The sequence below is a fragment of the Aotus nancymaae genome, unplaced genomic scaffold, assembly GCF_030222135.1.
Source record: "Aotus nancymaae isolate 86718 unplaced genomic scaffold, 86718_ANA_hifiasm-v0.15.2.pri h1tg000058l, whole genome shotgun sequence".
In the NCBI taxonomy this organism is placed as follows: Eukaryota; Metazoa; Chordata; class Mammalia; order Primates; family Aotidae; genus Aotus; species Aotus nancymaae.
Window position 1 is genome coordinate 26086532 of NW_026988472.1, and position 22621 is coordinate 26109152.

The following is a 22621-nucleotide window of genomic DNA, read 5'->3' on the forward strand; positions in this document are numbered from 1 at the left end:
CTTTTTTTCTACCTTTATTCCAATGCCTTAGAGGTCTGGCACAAACTATATTGCTATTCCTTATTGTATTTTTGCCCCATAGATGGAAAATTTATTGGTGAATTGTTTATAGGGTTGGAAGCTCCCCTGAGATTAAAATCCACCCACCCCACTAAGGAAGTACAGGAAACTATATATAATATGACACACATCGTTATTACTTCTATTACATAGGCTTATTGTTTATTGTTCAAATTTTCAAATATAGTTCTGCACATACACAATTTTCACAAAAGAGCAGTATCAGTGTTAATCAGTTCGAAATAGGCATGGATTTGTGATCCCAACTTAGAAAATACAATTCCTTGTGGTTACAAAATCTCATTCAAATGGATTCTATTGTAGCCATATCAATAAAGAAATTGATCTCTCAGCCAAAATAGGAAATAGCCCTGATAAAGTAGGTTGATCTTACATTCAGGCACAGATGTTTGCTTGTTATTTTTACTTGATAAGGGCAGATATGTTTGTCTTTAGCATAATGCATGTGTGAATATTTGAATAGATTTTCTAGATCCTCATTTTAGTTCTAGTAATAATTGGCTGTTTCTGAATAGGGACTTTCCACTTTACAGAAGTAGGCAAAATTTAATTTGTCATAGCTACCACTGAACCCATTTCCTTTATATACTCAATCTGCTTTGATACAGTAGGCATCTGTGTTTCAAATCTTAAAATGAAATAGAGCTTTATGATGGAATATAAATTGATATAAATACTTTAAATATACCTATATTCTATGTCACATTCAGTTAGCTGGCATTTGGTCTTCACTCATGCACATTTTCAATACTCATACATTCCTTAGTGTTTGATAATGTGACAAATGAGCTCCCTATAAAATTAACTTTAAATCAATTGTTATGTTAGCATGCAAATATATGTGTGTAACTATCAATACATACATATATATGCATACTTATATGCTTATACGTTTGTTTGAATCTCTCACTGACCTTAGCCATAAAAGCACTTTTATTCTGTTGATTTATACCTCAGCCTACATGTGAACCAAAGATTCAGACAATCAAAATAGTATACTCTATTTTCCAGTTTATTTGCAATAAATATGCATGACCTACATAGTGTTTACATCAATATCATTATATATTACTTATACAATGTAATGATCTAAATAATGCAACAACTGACAATAAAGCATGCACTCTCCCCCTAGCAATTACAGAATACAGTTTTTCTGTTGCACAACATGCCTGACTATAGTAAATTTAGGGTTATCTCCTTGTTAGGATTCCATTTTCACTCTTAATGAATCATATTTATTTTATAGCAGCTTATTAGTAAAGTTGACTGCCAAGGGAGGCAATAAATACAATTTCCTCAAAACTGATGATTTCATCATTAATTTAGCAAACCTATATGAATCTACACAATATATGAATCATATGAATATATACACGATATGTAATAATGTAAAATACATTATTTAATATATAACATATGAAATAATGTATATTAATAATTAATATATATTAAAATATAATAAATACATAATATGTAATATATGAATCATATACAAATATATGTATAGACTTGAATTAAGTGTAAAGAAAGGAAACATTAAAAAATAGTGCACTTGATGAGTTCACAATCTAGTATAGTGTGTCATAGATAATATAATGTAGCATTTTGCATATGCAGTAGTAAAGATATGTATTGCAAAAGAAATGAATGGTTTTGCTTAGGGTAGGGGGAAATGGGTAATATTTTAGATAAATCACAAAGCATGTAAAGATTTATCAGATCAAAAATTGGGGGAGTAGGTCTTGAATTCCAAGAGAGAGAGACCAACATGTGCAAAACTTAATGGAATGTAATTTCATAGTTTCTGGGAAGGACGATAGGTGGCTATGTGTTTCTGAAATCTTGAATGCTTGGGTGAAATACCAAAAATGGGGCTAGAAAAGCAGGTTATGATTAGATTGTGAAGGCCTTAAAAGCATCTTGATCAGTTGGGAAATAATTTCTTGAAAGTTTTAGTTGTATAAATAACAAAAGCTTCTTTTAATCCAGATACTTTGTGGAAGTTCCTATTTCTCTAAGTAGAATAACAGACATAATAATGATAATACAGTATCATACATTTTTGTAACTTTTTTGGTTTTCCAGCTACTTTCAAGTACAGAGATGGTCCCTGATTTACAGTGGTTCAACTTAACAATTTTTCAACTTTAGGATGGTGCAAAAGTGATACTCATGCAGTGGAAACCATACTTTGACGACTTATACAACTATTCTGTTTTTCAATTTCAGTACAGTATTCAATAAATTACATGAACTATTCAACATTTTATTATAAAATAGGTTTTGTGTTAGATGATTTTTCCCAACTGTAGGGTAACATAAGCGTTCTGAGCATGTTTTAGGTAGGCTAGGCTAAGCTATGATGTTCAGTATGTTAGGTGTATCAATTGCATTTTCAATTTACAAAACTTTCAACCTATGATGGGTATATCCAGATATAACTTCATCATAAGTTGAAAAGTATCTGTGTGTGGTGGGTTTTGATATCATTAGTAACTATGGCCAATTAGTTGAACATGGCACAGTATTACCAATTTGCAGTAGAGGAAACAAAGGAGAAACCAGAGGAACAGTGAGAGAGAGAGAGAGAGAAAGCTGCTGGTCGTGTCTTCTTTCCAGCATGTCACCCTCTATATTCCTCTTCAAATCAAAGAACATAGAACTGAAGGGAGCTTAGTAGCATTCAACTCTGCTACACTGCACACCAGCTATACACACAGGAAATCAATATGGTTTGGACACAGCTGATATAATTCGGTGGAGCTCTAATTGAATTTTTTCCCCCTCTTAATATAATTACACCTACAGAACATCTCCAATTAAGTATCCCCCATCAGTCTCAAAATTAAATATCCCAAATGGAACTCATTATCTACTCCCACATAAACCAGCTCTTCGTGACTGTTTCCCCTTTCTATTATAAGCATCACTGCTTCCAGGCTCCTAAATCTGAAATCCCTAGAGTCACTTATTTTTTCTTCCTTTCTCCATCCTGAAATCCATTCAGTCACTAAATGCTGTTGACTAATGTTTGAAATTATATCTGTACATACCTTCCTTTGCATTATGGACAAATGTTTTTGGAATGTGTTTAAACAGAACAAGGAATAGGTGAACAAAAGGATAAAGTGATGAATAAACAAATGTTTATTCACTGTTTTCATTACATTTATCTGTAGTATTGCAACCTAAAGTTTGTAATGTCTGAGAATATATGATTGCAAACAATTGCCCCAACTCTTTGTAAGTTAACTGTGTTATAACAGGTATGTCTCCTTATATGTGGATTTGTTCAAGGTTTCTTGATTATATTTTTTAAATCTCTTATTTTAGAAAGCAGTCTCAATTACTGTACTTTGAATAAGATAATACTGTTTAGAAAAGAAATCATTGCAACTTTTACATCCACAAGTAGATTTCCTGCTGAAATGGATTGAAAAACCGAAGGCAAATATTGAATGTTAGATTATTCCCAAGTATATGACTTCATCTTTTTACTTGCTAGATGTCATTGTTAATGATAATTTAAAAAATCACACATACCTACAAATCCACAGATACAAAACAGTAAGCAGTCATGCTATTGAATTCACAAATACACACTAAAAGACAAGGAGAAAAAGAAAAACAACAGTTTTCCTACTAGCAAGCAGAGTGTGGCATGAGGTCAAATTTTTATAATGAATAGCATACATATTCACAAATAGTTTATCTCAACTTGTGTAGCTGGAAATGGAGTTGATGTGTTCTGAAAAAACCTTCTAGATGACATTAAAAAATGGGGTTCTTATGACAAGGAAAAAAATTACCTCAAAGTAGCTTGCAAAGAGATTGAATAAAGTCGTTTCATGAAATGCGAGAGTTAAAAACATGCCAGCATTTCTAATATTTCTGTTTTATATGATATAAATACCTAATACAAAATATGTAATATTTTTATCATATGAAATTAATAGCATCAGTTTATTATCAGAGTCATGCATATACTTGGTTATATATATCTGCTAAAGTCCTAAAATGTTGTGTATACATGTTGGCCTAAAACATTTTTGAGGGTTGGCAGGCATGTTTTCTTTTGGGAAAATGGAGATTGCCTAATACATGATTTTATATTTCGGTACCCATGCTGCATTTTACAAGGAGTTAGGAAAACACATGTCTATTTTTTTCTAAATCAAATAATCTATGTGTGCCCCATGCTACCTTGAATATCAGATTATCAGATTTACCATCCCTATTAGGGATATAAATGTTCTAGAAGAACATAAGAGCAAATTTTTAGAAAGATTAATATAGAAGCTAAAGATTGAAGGTATCAGATGATTAACCTTAAATCTGCTTCTGGGAATTTATATCCTAGTTTATATTTAGGAAATCCACCTAAATACCTGAAAACTTAAATAATACAAGACAGTATGCATTTGCTTGACAGAATTTTTCTCCATAATTTGGTTGTGTTTAGTAAGATAAAAGAAAGACGTGGTACCTCTCAGTAAAAAAGCTATATTTCCTTCATAACCTTCTTCCTATAAGGCAAAAAATGAATCTTTATTAAGAACCTATCTTGGGCCAAGTAAATAATTACTCTGTCAAAACAAGTTAGATTCAGAGTGGGCTGGAATGATTTGGCAAAAAGGGAATGTGAGAAAGGCTGGATAAGATGGAAACTTTTCTCCCTCTGGCAGACTTTCCCAGTAGGAGAAGTAGAGATCCAAATAATTTAATTGATGGGTATTATGGAATAAAAAAGTCAATAAATTTATTTATTTAGTGATTATAGCGAGGACTTGCTAAACAATTAATATATGCCAGACATTAAGCCAAGACCTTTGCAGATGATACCATGTTTAGCTCTTATAACTACCTAGTAAATGTGTTAGGGTGATCAAATCCATTTTATTTTATTTTATTTTATTTAAATTAGTTAATTTTAATAGACAGATAAAATTGTTTATATTTATTTCATTCAATATGTTGTTTTGAATATATATATATATATATCATTGAATGGCTCAGACAAGCTAATTAACATATTTATTACCTCACATGATTTTTTGTGGGAAGAACACTTAAAATCTACTGCCTTAGCAATTTTCAAGTGGACAATACATTGTTATGAACTACCCGTATAGTCAACATATACAATAGATCTCTCAAACTTATTTCTGCTGTCTAAATGAAATTTTGTGTTCTTTGATCAACATCTCTGCAACCCCACACCGTCCTCCCAGTCTCTGGTGACCACCATTCTACTCTCTACTTCTATGAGCCCAACTTTTTAAATACAACCTATAATAAGTGAGATCATATGGTGTTTGGCTTTCTGTGCCTGGCTTATTGCACTTAGCAAAACTTCCTTCAGGATTATCCATGTTGTCACAAATGATAGATTTTCTTCTTTTATGACTGAATTATATTCCATTGTGTGTGTGCGTGACCACATTTTCATTATCCATTCATTTGTTGACGGACATTTAGGTTGATTACATCTCTTGGCTATTGTGAACAATGCTGCAATGAACATGGGAGGTCAGATATCTCTTCAATATAAGGATTTCATTTCTTTGGGATATATCCCCAGTAATGGGATTGCTGGATCCACACTCAATTTAAAGATATAAAAAACAGGCCTTAAATATTTATGCCCACCAATATCCAAAAGCAAATCAGTGGCCAAATCAGCTTAATTTGTCTATGTTTTGTTTTTACTGTCAAACTTAATACATTCTCCAATACTCTTTTTCACAGTTGTAGCCATTTCTTGAAGATTATAATGTTTAGTTGTTTAGATTATTACGTAGACATGTGGTGGTTAAAGTAACTCCCATAATTAGTTTAACTAACTTTAGTTGTTACCGTGTACTACACTTTTACATACTATTTCCCTCAAAAATATTAAAATGCTTTTCTTAAAGCCATTTTAGCGGTGCCTGTTATATTTATTCACATTACTCTTTCATCCATTGATTTAGTTTAGTGACAGTTTCATGTAGTTCATTTACTGGATTCAAGATACAGTTCAGTTACTTGAGGATCCTAAAAGTTAATGACTTCTGAAACTGCATGAATCGCTTCTACTCACTGATGCGTCCCAAACATTTAGATCTTGTTTGCTAAATCAGGGGTTCTATCAGTTAAAGTTCCTTGGAGGATACTATCAGAATGAAAAGACTCAAAATAGAAGTCTTCCAGAATACAATGTTGTCGTTTTAAACTTAAACGTGTTGTCAGTATAACGTTAGTATCTGCTGAGGTGGTTACCCTAATTCCAGCAGGTCACATTTTGAGAACTGCATAGGCTATGTATACTATGCCAAAATAACTTTCAGATTAAGTCAATTAATTATTTGTTTGTTTGTTTTCAAAAAAAACAAAAAAACCACCCAGAGTTTTAAAAAAGCCTACTTAGTCTTTTGGAAAAATATTGACTATGACATTGAAAATAGTATTCCTGGAATTCCTAAACATTATTACCAAAACCACTGGCTTCAGAGCTGCCTTCTACTTTTTTCCCAACCCTCCAAATTAATTCAGAGTGTATCTGTTCTTAATATTCAGGTTATGCTTAATATTCCATCTTAATATTTTCTTTTAAAACACATAAAGTTAATAAATTCCATCACATAGAAATTAACTTCAATAGGGCTGTCATTTGAAATATGTTGTAATCCACTGAAGGAACTCAGGTAAAACTAGTAGGTTAGCTCAGATTTATTTTTTATTTTTATTTTTAAAAGATGAGATCTCTCCCTGACACCCAGGCTGAAGTGCAGTGGCATGATCATAGCTTACTCTAACCTTGAATTCCTGGGCTCTGGTTATTCTCCCGCCGGAGCCTCCTAAGTAGCTAGGACAAGTGCACACTACGCCCTGCTAATTTTCTTTTTAGTTTTTGTAAAGACAGAGTCTTGCTATGTTTCCCAGGCTAATCTAGAACTCCTGGCCTCAAGCAATCCTCCCACCTCAGCCTCAAAGCGCTGGGATTACAAGTGTGAGCCATCATGCCTGGTCTAGCTAACATTTTTCTTTTTTATTTTTTTTATTTCATAACGTTGAGGCTCACGTTGCAACCATAGACTTATGGAAACATTGTGAATCCAGATGTCAGAGCAATTCTTTTGGTTTGGTTTATTTTTCAATAACAATAGAATCTTCTGTAAGCAAAAGAAAGCAAGGACTTCTTTGATCATTTCTGTATTGTTGTCTTGACATTTCCTCACTCTCCTCATGCCAGCATAGTCCAAAGTTGATATTTGCTTAAGATCATTCAGGTACTTAAATGTTTAAACTTCATAGTTTTTAATGCATCTATAAACTTGAACATAATTTTGGAAAGCTTCATTTTCTATACTTAAAAGTGATAATCTATCATATTTTAAATGTATTTCTGTCTTAGATATCTTTTCCCAATTAAAATTTAAACTCTTATTTTATAATGAGATGGTGCTTTATTTATTTTTAATTAAGCAAATAAAACCAGACAATCCCTGAAAAACCCATGAAGAATTTTTTTTTTTTTTTTGACATGAAGTCTCACTCTGTCACCCAGGCTCTAGTGCAGTGGCTCGGTCTTGGCTCACTGCAACCTCCCCCCGCTGGGCTCAAGTGATTCTCCTGCCTCAGCCTCCCAGTAGCTAGGACTACAGGCAAGTGCCATCACGCTTGGCTAATTTTTGTAGTTTTAGTAGAGATGGAGTTTCACCATATTGATCAGGATGGTCTTGAACTCCTGACCTCGTGATCCGCCAGCCTCAGCTTCCCAAAGTGTTGGGATTACAAGTGTGAGCCACTGTGCCCAGCCTGAAGAATTATTTTTTAAAAACTGTAACAAATTCATGTGATGAAAATTACCTTTTTACATCACCACTACACAGAAAGTTTGTTTTCCCTTTTTTATGTAATCACTATTAATAAATTCATCCATGTAGGACCAAAGGCAATTATTGTTAACACCTATAGCAAAGCATAGACAAAGTTGATTTTTTTTTTTTTTTTTTGAGATCTCACTCTGTTTCCCAAGCTGGAGTGAAGTGGTATTATCTTGGTTCACTGCACCTCTGGCTCCCAGATTAAGTGATCCTCCCGCATCAGCCTCCTGAGTAGCTAGGATTACAAGCATGTGCCACCATGCCTGGCTAATTTTTATATTTTTAGTAGAGATGGGGTTTCGCTATAATGGTCAGGCTGGTCTCGAACACCTGGCCTCAAGTGATTCCCCTGCCTTGGCCTCCCAAAGTGTTGAGATCACAGGCATGAACCACTGTGCCCAACCTCGACAAAGTTGATTTTACTTTATCTTAACCTCATCCCTGTAATGGGGTTTGATAATTACATTTCATATTTTGATCACTTAAAATTATTTTTGTTAGTAGCATTAGTATTTTGTATGTGAGGAAAAGATGCTATGTAGCCGTCAGAATTCTGTTTCTAATGATAAAACTGGTTATGCAAAATGTAGCCATTAATATCTATAAATAAGAGGCATAGAGTTCTATGTTGCTCTCAAGAAGAATTTCTGTTAAAATATAGAAAAAATATAGAAATGCATATTTAGTATTTATGTAGATTACATTATAGTAATCTTATTTTGCTTTTGCAATTTAATTAGGGAAAACTTTTAAAATACTCGTTCAGTCAGTAACTATTGAGACTCTACAATACAGTGTAAGATTTAGATGCCAATACTACAACCATTTTGCTGACAGAAAAATAAAAATCTGGAACAATTTCAGAAATGCTGCCTTTTTATGCTGTTCTCCCCAAGCAAGAGTTCCCAACTCCTGGGCCCCAGACCAATATCAGTCCATGGCCTGTTAGGAACCGGAGGAGCAGCAGGAAGTGAGTTCCTGACAAGCTTGATCTCCGCCCCTGTCAGATCAGCAGTAACATTAGATTCTCTTAGGAGCAGGAACCCTATTGTGACCTGCACATGCGAGGGATCTAGGTTGTGTGCTCCTTATGAGAATCTAATGATAAATGTCATGTGTTTGAATCATCATGAAACTATTTCCCCAGCCCTAGTCTGTGAACAAATTGTCTCCCACGAAACCAGTCCCTGGTGCTAAAAAGGTTGGGGACCACTTTCCTAAAACTCAGGGATAGGTCTAAATATTCTCTCAAAACTATTCTAAATAAATACTTAAAAGCATAATTTTTAGGAAATCACTTGTATATTACTGCAAATGTGATACCTGAACTTTTGCTTGCTTGCTTCCTTGTTAGCTTTTGAGAATATAATTGTTGTCATTACTTAGAGAATATACATTGAAGGAAATTATAAGAACTTTCACACTTAAAAGAGGTGAAAGAATATGCAATAGGAAACAGTAAAAAAAACTATATCGGGGCTTTAAAACTTATCCTGAAGAATGCCTTTCAAGTTTCAGTCCTTTTGGGAAGCCTTTTAGCTCTCTGCACCCTCTCCTTCTGCTCACATGTAAGCCTTGGCAATGCATCTACCAAACTCTTCATATCTGTAATCATGGGGTAACTTTTCTCCTTCATTGTAAATTTAAGGATAGTAGAAATTGCCTTATTTCACATTGGGTCTCTTATATACACTTGTATGTACCATACATACATAGAGTCTATGGGATAAATAAATTCATATTAATTAAACATGAAATAGATGGATAGGTAAATGGATGGATGATGAATGGATGGATGGGTGCATGGAAAAATAATGAAATGGTTGGATGAATATGTTTATAATTATTTCTACGTAAAATATTTATTAGGGCTAATGATCTCCAAAGTGCTCTTAAAGCTCCAATTATCTAGTTAATTGCACATAGTACAAAATTCATAGAGGTAAACAAAAAAGAATGTGTAAAGAAAATTGTTTCTCTTATTATGTTAGCTAGCCTCCTAGTTATCCTTCCCTCTTACATGGGGTGCTGGCATTAGCGGTTTTCTGTGTATCCTTTGAGAGATATGCTATACACACATGCACGTGCTCATACACATGGCCACTTATATCAATTTAAATCTGTCAGCAAGGTATGAGAGTATCAATTTCCTCATACCATTAAAAATGCAGCATACTATCAAACTTTTCATCTTTGCCGACATGATTGGTGAAAACCTATAAAACTATGTGTTTTAGTTTGCACTTATCTATGTATGAATAAGGATGAACATATCTTCAAATGTTTGAGAGCATTTTTTGTTACTTTTTCTCTGAATTCTGTTCATTTTATTTGCAAGTTATAATATTCCTTCTAAAATTGTTTTATAACCAGTTGATAGATGGGAACCAGTCTCTATTTGTTATCAGAAACAGTGTTATCCAGCATATTCAAACCTACCAACTCATTTGATTTATCACTATAGCTAATTGTTTGAGTAGTTCATATGTTTATTTACACTATCAAAAAAATAGTTTCAACATTCTTGATAACATTAAAAAGTGCCTTTTAGGTTACAAAGGCAGTTTGAAAGGAGAAGTTCCAAACAGTATTGAAGGCCTCTATTCCATCCCAAGGAGTTTGCAAAGGTTGTTCTCTGGACAAACTTGTGCTATTATTGTGCATGATGGAATAATTTTCATCCTTCAAATCTGTCTAACTGTACATCCTAAAGAAAAAAAAAAACACCTTCTTTGACTACGAAATCCAGACTAGTTCACTCTCCTTCCCTGGACTCTCTATTTTAGGTATTTTCTATCTTAACATCTTGTTTATGTCTTTAATAACACTTATTAGATTGGATGATGATGTTATTTTGTCATTTATTTGCTATTCCCTACAATAGATTGGAAGTTCCATAAGAGTAGTTTCCTTGCATGTCTTCTTTACTGTTTTATCTTCACTGCTTAATCCATAGTGTGGCTTAAAGTAAACATTCAACAAGTATGTGTGGAAGGAATAAATAAACATACATATCTAATTTCTGGTATGTGTCTAAAAAATTCAATTGCTACTTTAGAATTACATCAAATGTATATACTTCCAGCAGACTCAATTTAATTCAATTGAGTTTTTCCCATGTATGCTAAGAAGGATAGAGGGATAAGGAAAGGGACAGATGGAGGGTTGGAGGGTAGGAGAGAAGAAGAGAGAAAGAGGTGGAGGGAGGAGAATGTAGACTCTTCAAGGAGCCTAGGCTTTTTACTCCTGCACTTACTTATTCACAATTTACTGCAAATGAATTTCACAGACACAGAAACTGCAAGATTAGACACCACCATTGCTCTGAGACAAATGCATCCAGAGTGTTTTTGAAGTTCAGATAGAATTGATAGATAAATGTAAAGCTGGGAGAAAATTATTAAAAATGATTCATAACATCACTTTCAAGAAAGTGAATTTTAAAAATGTGCATAACACTTGGGTTAGATATGGTGTTTCTTAGTTAAAATTCAATAATATATATGTATTTCAATAGATCATATGTGCCAGAAGCCACCTGGGTGTGTATTGACTATTACATAATAGTGATTATCTTTATCCTTCTAGTGTTTGAGGATGGAGGTTGATGTATCAAATTAAATTCATTGAGATCCAAGAATGACTTCGATAAACAAAATACTAACTTTCGACCTTCCTTTTTGCATATGTACTGCTTTAATCTTTCAACTATTGATCACCAGTCCTGTTTGCAAGGAACACCTTTAGGCTTTCCTTTACAGAGAGATTTAACTTACCCTTTAAACCATGAGTTGTTGCTTTTAGTTTTAGGGATTTCATTTCCTTAAAGCCCTCTGATGAAAAGAAGGATACATATGGTTATATATCTCCAGATAAATTGAATATCAAAGTCTATATAAAATGTGATTTATCAATGATTGTTAACTCCTGCATTTGCCTGGGATTGCCTGTATTTGGTGATGAAGAAAATATAGAAAAGCAGATTATTAGAAGAGTGAACCCAGGAAATAGGAATTGAAATGTAGACAATCTACAGAATAATGGTATCTTCTTTTATTTCAATTGTCATTTGGATAATTTTCTTTATAAATTAAATAAAATACAAGAAATTGAGACTGAATTTAGTAGGATAGACTGAATACAAATAAAATATAAAAATATAAGAGTTAAAGGGTAACTTTAAGGTGTAGTTTTATGTTCTTACATTTCTGGCATTAGTGCAAGGAAAGACTCAACAGTTATATGCATCCATTTACTTTATAGTTGAATAGTAAAAAATAATGCAGGGAAAAGTAATACTTCCTAGGGATATTCCTAGACAAGCAAATTGATCAAAAAAGTGTAAAACAAGTTAGATACTACCTCTGGAATCTCCCGTTAATACCAACCATGCCTTTTCATCAACCAACACTATTTGCCATAGTCTTCTCAATTCTATCTGGACTTCCTGATTTTGACATTTCCAAGCCAATCCTTTTACAAACTGCTCTCAGACTGAGTCATCTAAAGCGTCTTTGATGATCCCCATTGTCTTAAGTTAGAAGTCTAAGCCTGGCCTACAAGATTCCCTATTTTTTGTCATTTTCCTATTTTTACTTATTTCCTCCACTCTTTGACTGTCCTACTTATACTTTAAGGCAGTCTCCTTAGACCTTGAATGCTGTTTCCCACTTTCTCAACTTAGCAAGCTTTTGATCCTCCTTTGGGACCCAGACAAAATCTGATCTTTGCTGTGATACATTTCATTAATTCTCTGAGGTGAAATTAGTCTCCCTTTCCTTTGATTCTTGTGTAGCACTTGTAAGAACCTGTACTATGACAGGTATCATATTGCATGGTAATTATTTTTCAAATGTCCTTCTCCTCAATCCAATTATGTGTACTTCAAGAGCCAGGACATTGTATTATCGTGAATTTCCTGTGCAGGAAATATATTAAGTTTCCATAGAGTTCTCAAGTAAATTATTGTGAAACATTTTTAATGCTATGAAAAAAGCATTTTAAACCTCTTTAGGAATACATGTTGACCAGGTGCTGTGGCTCATGCTTGTAATCCCAGCACTTTGAGAGGCCAAGGCAGGCAGATTGCTTGAGCCTAGGAGTTTGAGACCAGCCTGGATAACATGGTGAAACCTCATTTCTGCCAAAAACACAAAAATTAGTGGTGTGTACTGGTAGGCACCTGTAGTTCCAGCTACTTGGGAGGCTGAGGTGGGGGGATTCACTTGAGCAGGGGGGCAGAGTTTGCAGTGAACCGAGATCACACCACTGCACTTCATCTGGGTGACAGAGTGAGATCTTGTCACACACTCGAATAAAGAATACATGGTGAAACTTTGGGGGAATTTTGAAGCAAGTTTCGATTAAATAGGACTTAGATTTCAGGAGTCAATTTTATCTTTGATGCACTCAAATGTTTCAGATAATAAAATTATTTAATATGTAGTCATACTAATAATATAGACCCTTACAGTAGATAAGTTCGTGTGTATTTGTATGTCAACAGAGGAGTCCTACAATCACATGTATTTTAGTCATAAAATAGGAAATGAAATAAGCACTTTTGTCTTAGACTTCAGCACAATAAGTCAAAACTTCATTTTAATATGAAGTTTTACAGAACCAAAGACAAAAACCACATGATTATCTCAATTGATGCAGAGAAGGCCTTCGACAAAATTCAACAGCCCTTTATGCTAAAAACCCCCAATAAACTAGATATCGACGGAACGTATCTCAAAATAATAAAAGCTATTTACGACAAACCAACAGCCAATATCACACTGAATGGGCAAAAACTGGAAGCATTCCCTTTGAAATGTGGCACTAGACAAGGATGCCCTCTCTCACCACTCCTATTCAATATAGTACTGGAAGTTCTAGCCAGAGCAATCAGGCAAGAAAAAGAAATAAAGGGTATTCAATGAGGAAAAGAGGAAGTCAAATTGTCTCTATTTGCAGACGACATGATTGTATATCTAGAAGACCCCCTCGTCTCAGCCCAAAATCTCCTGAAACTGATAAGCAACTTCAGCAAAGTCTCAGGATACAAAATCAATGTGCAAAAATCACAAGCATTCCTATACACCAATAACAGACTTAAAGAGAGCCAAATCAAGAACGAATTGCCATTCACAATTGCTACAAAGAGAATAAAATACCTAGGAATACAACTAACAAGGAACGTAAAGGACCTCTTCAAGGAGAACTACAAACCACTGTTCAATGAAATAAGAGAGGACACAAACAGATGGAGAAACATTCCATGTTCATGGTTAGGAAGAATCAATATCGTGAAAATGGCCATACTGCCCAAAGTAATTTACAGATTCAACGCTATCCCCATCAAGCTACCAATGACCTTCTCCACAGAACTGGAAAAAACCACCTTAAACTTCATATGGAACCAAAAGACAGCCCACATAGCCAAGTCAATTCTAAGCAAAAACAACAAAGCAGGAGGCATCACACTACTGGACATCAAACTATATACTACAAGGCTACAGTAATCAAAACAGCATGGTACTGGTACCAAAACAGAGATATAGACCAATGGAACAGAACAGAGGCGTCGGAGGCAACACAACATATCTACAACCATCCGATCTTTGACAAACCTGATAAAAAACAAGCAATGGGGAAAGGATTCCCTGTTTAATAAGTGGTATTGGGAAAACTGGCTAGACTTATGCAGAAAGCGGAAACTGGACCCCTTCCTGACACCTTACACTAAAATTAACTCCAGATGGATTAAAGACTTCAACATAAGACCTAACACCATAAAAACCCTAGAACAAAACCTAGGCAAAACCATTCAGGACATAGGCGTAGGAAAGGACTTCATGACCAAAACATCAAAAGCATTGGCAACAAAAGCCAAAATAGACAAATGGGACCTAATCAAACTCCACAGCTTCTGCACGGTGAAAGAAACAGTCAGTAGAGTGAATCGGCAACCAACAGAATGGGAAAAAATTTTTGCAGCCTACCCATCTGACAAAGGGCTGATATCCAGAATTTACAATGAACTAAAACAGATTTACAAGAAAAAAACAAACAAGCCCATTCAAAAATGGGCAAAGGATATGAACAGATACTTTACAAAAGAAGACATATATGAGGCCAACAAGCATATGAAAAAATGCTCATCATCACTGGTCATTAGAGAAATGCAAATCAAAACTACATTGAGATACCATCTCACGCCAGTTAGAATGGCGATCATTAAAATATCTGGAGACAACAGATGCTGGAGAGGATGTGGAGAAATAGGAACACTTTTACACTGTTGGTGGGAGTGTAAATTAGTTCACCCACTGTGGAAGACAGTGTGGCGATTCCTCAAGGACCTAGAAATAGAAATTCCATTTGACCCAGCAATCCTATTACTGGGTATAGATCCAAAGGATTATAAATCGTTCTACTATAAGGACACATGCACATGAATGTTCATTGCAGCACAGTTTACAATAGCAAAGACCTGGAACCAACCCAAATGCCCATCGATGATAGACTGGACAGGGAAAATGTGGCACATATACACCATGGAATATTATGCAGCCATCAAAAACGATGAGTTCGCGTCCTTTGTAGGGATACGGATGAACCTGGAAACCATCATTCTCAGCAAACTGACACAAGAACACAAAATCAAACACCACATGTTCTCACTCATAGGTGGGTGTTGAACAATGAGAACACATGGACACAGGGAGGGGAGCACTATACACTGGGGTGTGTTGGGGGGGAGTTGGGGGGAACAGCAGGGGGTGGGGAGTCGGGGGGAGATAGCATGGGGAGAAATGCCACATATAGGTGAAGGGGAGGAAGGCAGGAAATCACACTGCCACGTATGCACCTATGCAACAATCTTGCATGTTTTTCACATATACCCCCAAACCTAAAATGCAATAAAAAAAATGAAGTTTTATATGTTTTAATATGTTTTAACATTTTAATATGTCTAGTCCCTACTGCCTATCTCTACCAAAGGCTGATCTGGAAGTGAACACTTTTCTTTTTTTTTTTTTTTTAACTATCAGATGAACGTTATTGAGTCATTATCTGTGGTCCGGTGATGATAACGGTAGAGCAGCTTCATTTTTCAAAGTCATTCAGAAAGCTATCATGAGCTTCTTCATTCTTGGCAGGCAGAGCAAATCCTGGCATGACAGGATGTACTGGGAGTCTCCCATACTGGGAACTGACAAAGACTGTGCCTTCAGCACTCCCACAAAGCCATATTGTCTTTCTGTAAATGAGGAGGATTTATTCAGAAAATCTACATGTAAACCAGAAAACCCATCAGATAAAATCCATACAACAAAAATCACCAACCATTTTTTATTCTTCTGAATACAGCCAGAAGATACAGTTTACCTTTATCTCTTTTTCCCCCAGAAGTGCCAACATAGAGTTAGAAATTATACAGGGGAGATTTTGAAATTCAGTTTCCTCACTGACTACCAGTTGAAAAAGCATAGCTTTGGGAAATGTTCTTTTTTGATTTTCTATGCTTTATAACATATTATGTTTGTGAATTTGTATGTAATGTGTGGTGGTGGTGGTTCCAAAGTATCTAAGGTATATAGTAAACAAGCAAACAAAAATACTTTGTAGTTTTTGATATATGACAGTTGCACATATTTTCGTGTTACATGTTGTATTAGTTCATTTTTACACAGCTATAAAAAACTATCAGAGACTGGGTGATTTATAAAGAAAAGAGGTTTAATTGACTCATGGTTCCGCATGGCTGGGGAGGCCTCAGGAAACCGACAATCTCAGCAGAAGGCAAAGGGGAACCAAGGCATGTCTTACATGGTGGCAGGAACTGGGGGGTGGGGGGATAGGAACTGCCACACTTTCAGATCTCATGAGAACTTACTCATTATCACAGGAATAGCATGGGGGATATCTGCTCCCATAATCCAATTACTATTTGACAATAGATTTAGGTGGGGACACACACCCAAAGCATATCCCATGTGATGTTTTAATACATGTATACAACGTATAAATGATCAAATCAGAGTAATTGGGATATCCCTCATCTCAAACCTTCATTTCTTTGTGATGGGAACATTATAATTCTTCTCTTCTAGCTATTTTGAAATATACAATAAATTATTGTTAACTATAATTTTCTTACTATACTACCAAATGTTGGAAAAATATGCTTTTTAAACCCCATCAGAACGCTTGCTAAACTGTGTTTCTATATGCTTATGACAAAAATGAAAAACAAAGATTACATGTACAATATTAATAGGCTGTGCTTGGAAAAAATATGTTACACTTTTTTAAAATTTAGCCAATTATATCTTCAATAGATATCAACACTAATATCATATCTCTAAAAAGCTTTTATGGATTTTAGAAAGGTATATACAACAATAAAATATATTATCCAGAGAGACAAAATATTGACATTTAAAATATATTTTTTTACTCATTTATGGTATCACCTACTGTCAGAGATAAAGTAAATTTAATGAGGTCTAAAGGGATTACAGCTGCTTAAATTGGCTAGAGTTTTATATGATTTATATTTTCATTCTTTTCTGGACATTGGAATCAAGTAGTAAATTTTAAAATTTTATATTATATTTTTGCTTATCATCCTGTTTACAATATTACACCTGACTCAATTTAGAGTAGAAAATATTTCCAGTTACCCTTGTTCAGAATATAAACATCTGCTCAAATTGCATTTCAGCATTTTAATTGTGTTAATAGAAATAGTTCAAAAATATAGCATAAATCTCAGCATGTTCTATTTTGGAGAGAATGAGGACAGTGATTGTTGACTCTGATGGATATTTTCCCAATGCAAAAAGAGTAAACTTTTCTTCTTAATATTTTATTTCATTTCATATGGTACTCTAAAATAGGTAAAATTTATCTTTATCTCTATTATGAATACTCGAAGTAGAAGTAAATGATTTTATTATTAACATTATTAATTATACTATATTAATGTTGATATGATGCCTTACATTTTATGAATCATTTTCATATATTTTAATTCATTTGGCCCTAATAACTATGACCACCTCCCCAGATAAGCCAGGCAAAAGAGGTTGAAAAAAATCATGCAAAATGTGCATGAAATTTAAGAATTTATGGCACTTGAAATATTTGCCCTTAGAAAATATTCTTAATATTTCTGAGCCCCAGTTTTTAAAACACAAATAAGAATACTTTGAGTAAGTATTGTTCTTCTATAAAATGAGAGTAAGAATACTTACTCCATAAAATGAGAATAAGAAGACTTACTTTATGTACCTACTGAAGGAATTAAGTGAGGAACAATTACCGATGTCATGGCACAGTGTAGACGCTCAATAATCGTCATTCAATTTCTCCTTTTAAACTTATAGCCAGAAAGAAGTGACTTCAGTGGTGGTACTAAGGAGAGACGGGGTGATTTAGCCTTCGCTTAACATTCATCAGCCCTCGCACCAAGCCGCATAAAGCAAATATACAATCTATGAAGTGACATCTACGAAAAGCATTTAGAATAAGTTCTGTGTGTACCTACTCCCATTCCTCTCCCAGAAAAGATGGCTATGTCTGAATCATGAAATGTATGGGGCCGCCTAAAAATTCAGAAATCAGGATCCATTATATTTTACCTCATATTATAAATCAAAATCAATTCAAAATAATTCAAATGAGCAAAATATTAAAATTTTAAGGGAATACAAGATCTAATCTTGCACTGGTGCCACTCGTGTTTTCTGCTCTCATCCTTATCTCCACTTAACAGACTAGAACATTGGCAATCACATAAAGCACACCTTCCGCATCCCAACCTCCAGTGTCCCCAACTTTGGGATAGTAAACATTGCCTAAATTTATAATCATGTCATATTTTTAAATGTTTTATCAGATGTATCTGTTTCAACAGTATTCGTTCCAGTTTAGTGTAGCAGTTAACAGTGTGGGTTTCAGAGCATTGCCACCTGGATTTGAGTTCTGTCGGCACTAATTGCTGGCTATCTGACCTACGCAATGTTACTTAGGTTCTCTGAGCCTCAGTTTTCTCATCAAAAAAAAAAAAAAAAAAAAAAGGCGGGGCGGGGGGCAATAGGCCGGGCGCAGTGGCTCACACCTGTAATCCCAGCACTTTGGGAGGCCAAAGCCTGCGGATCACCTAAGATTGGGAGTTCAAGACCAGCCTGACCAACATGGAGAAACCCAATCTCTACTAAAAATTCAAAAATTAGCTGGGCATTGTGGCGTATGCCTGTAATCCCAGCTACTTGGGATACTGATTCAGGAGAATCCCTTGAACCCGGGAGGCAGAGGTTGCAGTGAGCTGAGATTGTATCACTGCACTCCAGCCTGGCAACAGAGCGAGACTCTGTCTTAAATAAATAAATAAATAAATGGGACAATAATAGTAAATATGCTATAGGGCTATTGTGAAAATAAGTGAGACCATTAAAAATATTTACTTTAATGTATGATGCAAAATGTTTTGACTTTGTTTTTGTATTTAAACGTTATTAAAAGGATATTTGGGACTTGTATTTTCTCATGCATCATCCCATTCCTAGAATTTATCTCGATTGTTTCACATAGCAGTCATTTCTTTCTTTTGACTACTATATAAGCAGGTTAACTGTCCATTTGCCTGCCAGAGGGCATTTGAGCTGCTGCAAGATTTTTTGTTTATTGTGTTATTTTGGGCAGTGCCACTAGAAACATTCTTCTCATGTTTCCTTTTGCAAATACTTCTCCATTTTTCATGTTGCAGATGGCTACCTCGAGATTTTACCTTGCCATGGCATGAGATCCAAAATCTATACCAATAGATTCCGATATCTATCTCTTGCTTGTCCGCACCCAGTAATAAACTTTAGCCAAAACAAAATGTTGCTGGTTACTGTGATCCTTAAGTCGCTGTGCTGGTCCCTCTTGAATCCTTTTCTTTTCTTTCTTTCTTTCTTTTTTTTTTTTTTTTTGAGACGGAGTCTTGCTCTGTCACCCAGGCTGAGTACAGTGATGTGATCTCACTCACTGCAACCTCCACCTTCTAGACTCAAGCGATTCTCCTGCCTCAGCCTCTCAAGTAGCTGGGACTACAGGCTCATGCCACCACACCCCGCTAATATTTTAATTTTTTTAATAGAGACTGTGTTTCACCATTTTGGTCAGGCTGGTCTTGAACTCCTGACCTCATGATCCACCAGCCTCAGCCTCCCAAAGTGCTGGGATTACAGAAGTGAGCCACCACGCCCGGCCCCTCGTGAATCCTTTTCTATGAGTCTCTTAGTACTCTTGCTCTCAGGATCTGATCTGTACCTAGCTGACAGCTTTATTTCTAGGACTTTATTGCTGTTTTAAAGTCTTTCCACTCTGAATCTGTACCTGTTCACCCCAGAGATAGCTGCATTACTCTGTGTCTCTAACCTGAGGGTCATGAGTGTGACTTTCCTCAGTAAAGGCAAATATTTTCTTTCTCTGTAGTCTGTGTTCATTTTGATAATGATGCTTGATGGGGGGACTAAGCATCCCCCTGAGAGGAAAGAATCTCGTTTGGATTGCAATTTGTCATAGTTTGTCTTAGTTTGGATTTCTTTAAAAGCCAAGCCTGAGGCAAGGACTAGAGAGTAACTAGCTCATTTGGTAGCTGATCATAGGGAGCATAAGTGGGAGGCAGGGGAAATAAGGAAAAAAAATAGTATATTATAGAGCTGGCTACTTCAGTGGAAAACTGTTGTTCAATCCTGTGAAGACCCTCTGAGGAATGCTGTGGAATGTACTTATAATTGTTCCTCTGAAGGATAAGAGACTGGGGAATATGTCTCTGGTTCCAGTGCCTTATTAATTGAATATTGCTCAGAGACATCAGGTCCCCCGCTGTGTGTAGGATGAGTGAGTTTCTATAACTTTGGAGAAAGTCTTGAGGCAGAAACACAGAGATGCAGTGGGTGCTTGACCTGGTGGGCCTTTAACATACCTGAAGCTGTCCATCACAGGGCTGATGAAGCCAGAGGTAAATCAACAGAGTGGGCAGTGTCTGCTATATAGTTCCAACTGGATTTCCCAATTATCTAGTGCTATGATCTTGTTTGACCACCTGTCTCAAGAAGATAACCTGTAGCTCCAGCCCACTGCTACTGAAGGCTTCATGCCTGGTCTCATGTGGATGATAGCTGTACTATTTCATTTTCAGGTATTTTAGTATCGAAAAGCCCTATATGTAGCCTGTTTTCCTTAATATAAATTATGCAAGTCCAGTTTAAGTTCACAGTTTGATGTTATGTACATAGCAGGCACTCAATAAGTACTCCTTAAAGCAATAATTTTTAAATGACTTTTTGTATTATGTAGACACGTAGTAACTGTAATAGAGCCCTTCGGCAGGAAAACTGTTTCTTCAAAGTTGCCGAGTGACTGACAGTGATATATATAATCAGAAGCTTCAAGTAAAATGTCACCAGAGGCCACTTTTCAACGAGGGGCAAAATCATTTTTCATAATTAGCTACTCCACCCCTCCCTACTGAAGCCTCTGATCTGCTATGATTAGTTAAACCCTCATCTTTCAGAGCAAGAAACCCAGCAAGCTGAAAGGGGAACTCTTCAGATTTTTTTAAAAAAGCTTATTTCTTTTAGGTTGATGCTGTGATACTATCTTGCCAATCACTTCAACGTGTATTTGTCTTTTAAAAAATCTTATTACATAAGAATAAAAGATTTTAAGATACACAGTTTCGATCATAACGATAAGCAAATGTGTTTATTACCTCAGATTTTCCACAGTAACTTCAAGCCATCTATGCACCCATCCCCAATTCCATCACTTGCCCCGCTACCACCAGGGATAACCATGGTCCTGAAATTTGCTTTGTTTTATAATCTTGCCACATATGTATGTATTACCTAAAAGATAATAGTCTTGCTCTGCATGCTTTTGAACTTCACATAGTTGGAATCATATTGCATTTATTCTTCTGTGACTTTCTTTCAATCAGCATTATGTTGCTAAGATTCATCCATGTCTGTGACTGCAGCAGTAGTTCATTCATTTTCACTGTCATATTCCATCACAGAAATAAACCACGATTTATTTATACACACTACTGTTGATGGATACTTGGGTTGTTTCCAGTTTTAGTTCTTTTCCTATTACAAACAAGGTTCCTTGTATACATGTAGGAGTGGAATTGCTGGATCACAGGGCTCATGTGTGTGCCCTGAGATACACTCTTTGGCTCCTTTACACTGCTCTACTGTGTACCACTGGGAGACTGACCTCTGCAGACTGTGTGTGCCAGGCTTCCATTTCCAGCTGACTTCCAGCTCTGTTTGTCTAGTAGTGAAGGATTGGAGAGTCAGGGAAGATGGAAAAGCGCCTCTTTTCCTCTCTTTGTGTTTCAGACCATATCTTTGGCAATAGCTGCAAATGCTTTGACATTCCACCTCCAACCAGATAGGCCCATTGTAGCTCCAGCTTCCAATGAATAATCTCATACCCTCATTCACTGAATTCATGCACCCTGCCTTCTTCTTTCCTCTTCCCCATTCCTTCTCCTTTTTCTCCTCCCCTTCCTCCGTCTTCCCCTCCTCCTCCTTCTCACTCTCTTTCTCCCCCTTGTCCTCCCCATCCTCCTCCTTCTCTCTCCCTACCTCTCCATCCCCCTCTCTCCCTCCCTT

General features: G+C 35.6%; 1 protein-coding gene across 11 annotated transcripts in view; it reads left to right on the forward strand.

Moving 5' to 3' along the window:
* Nucleotides 1–22621, forward strand: part of DMD (dystrophin) — a 2277745-nt gene that overhangs the window by 427321 nt on the left and 1827803 nt on the right. The window lies entirely within an intron of this gene.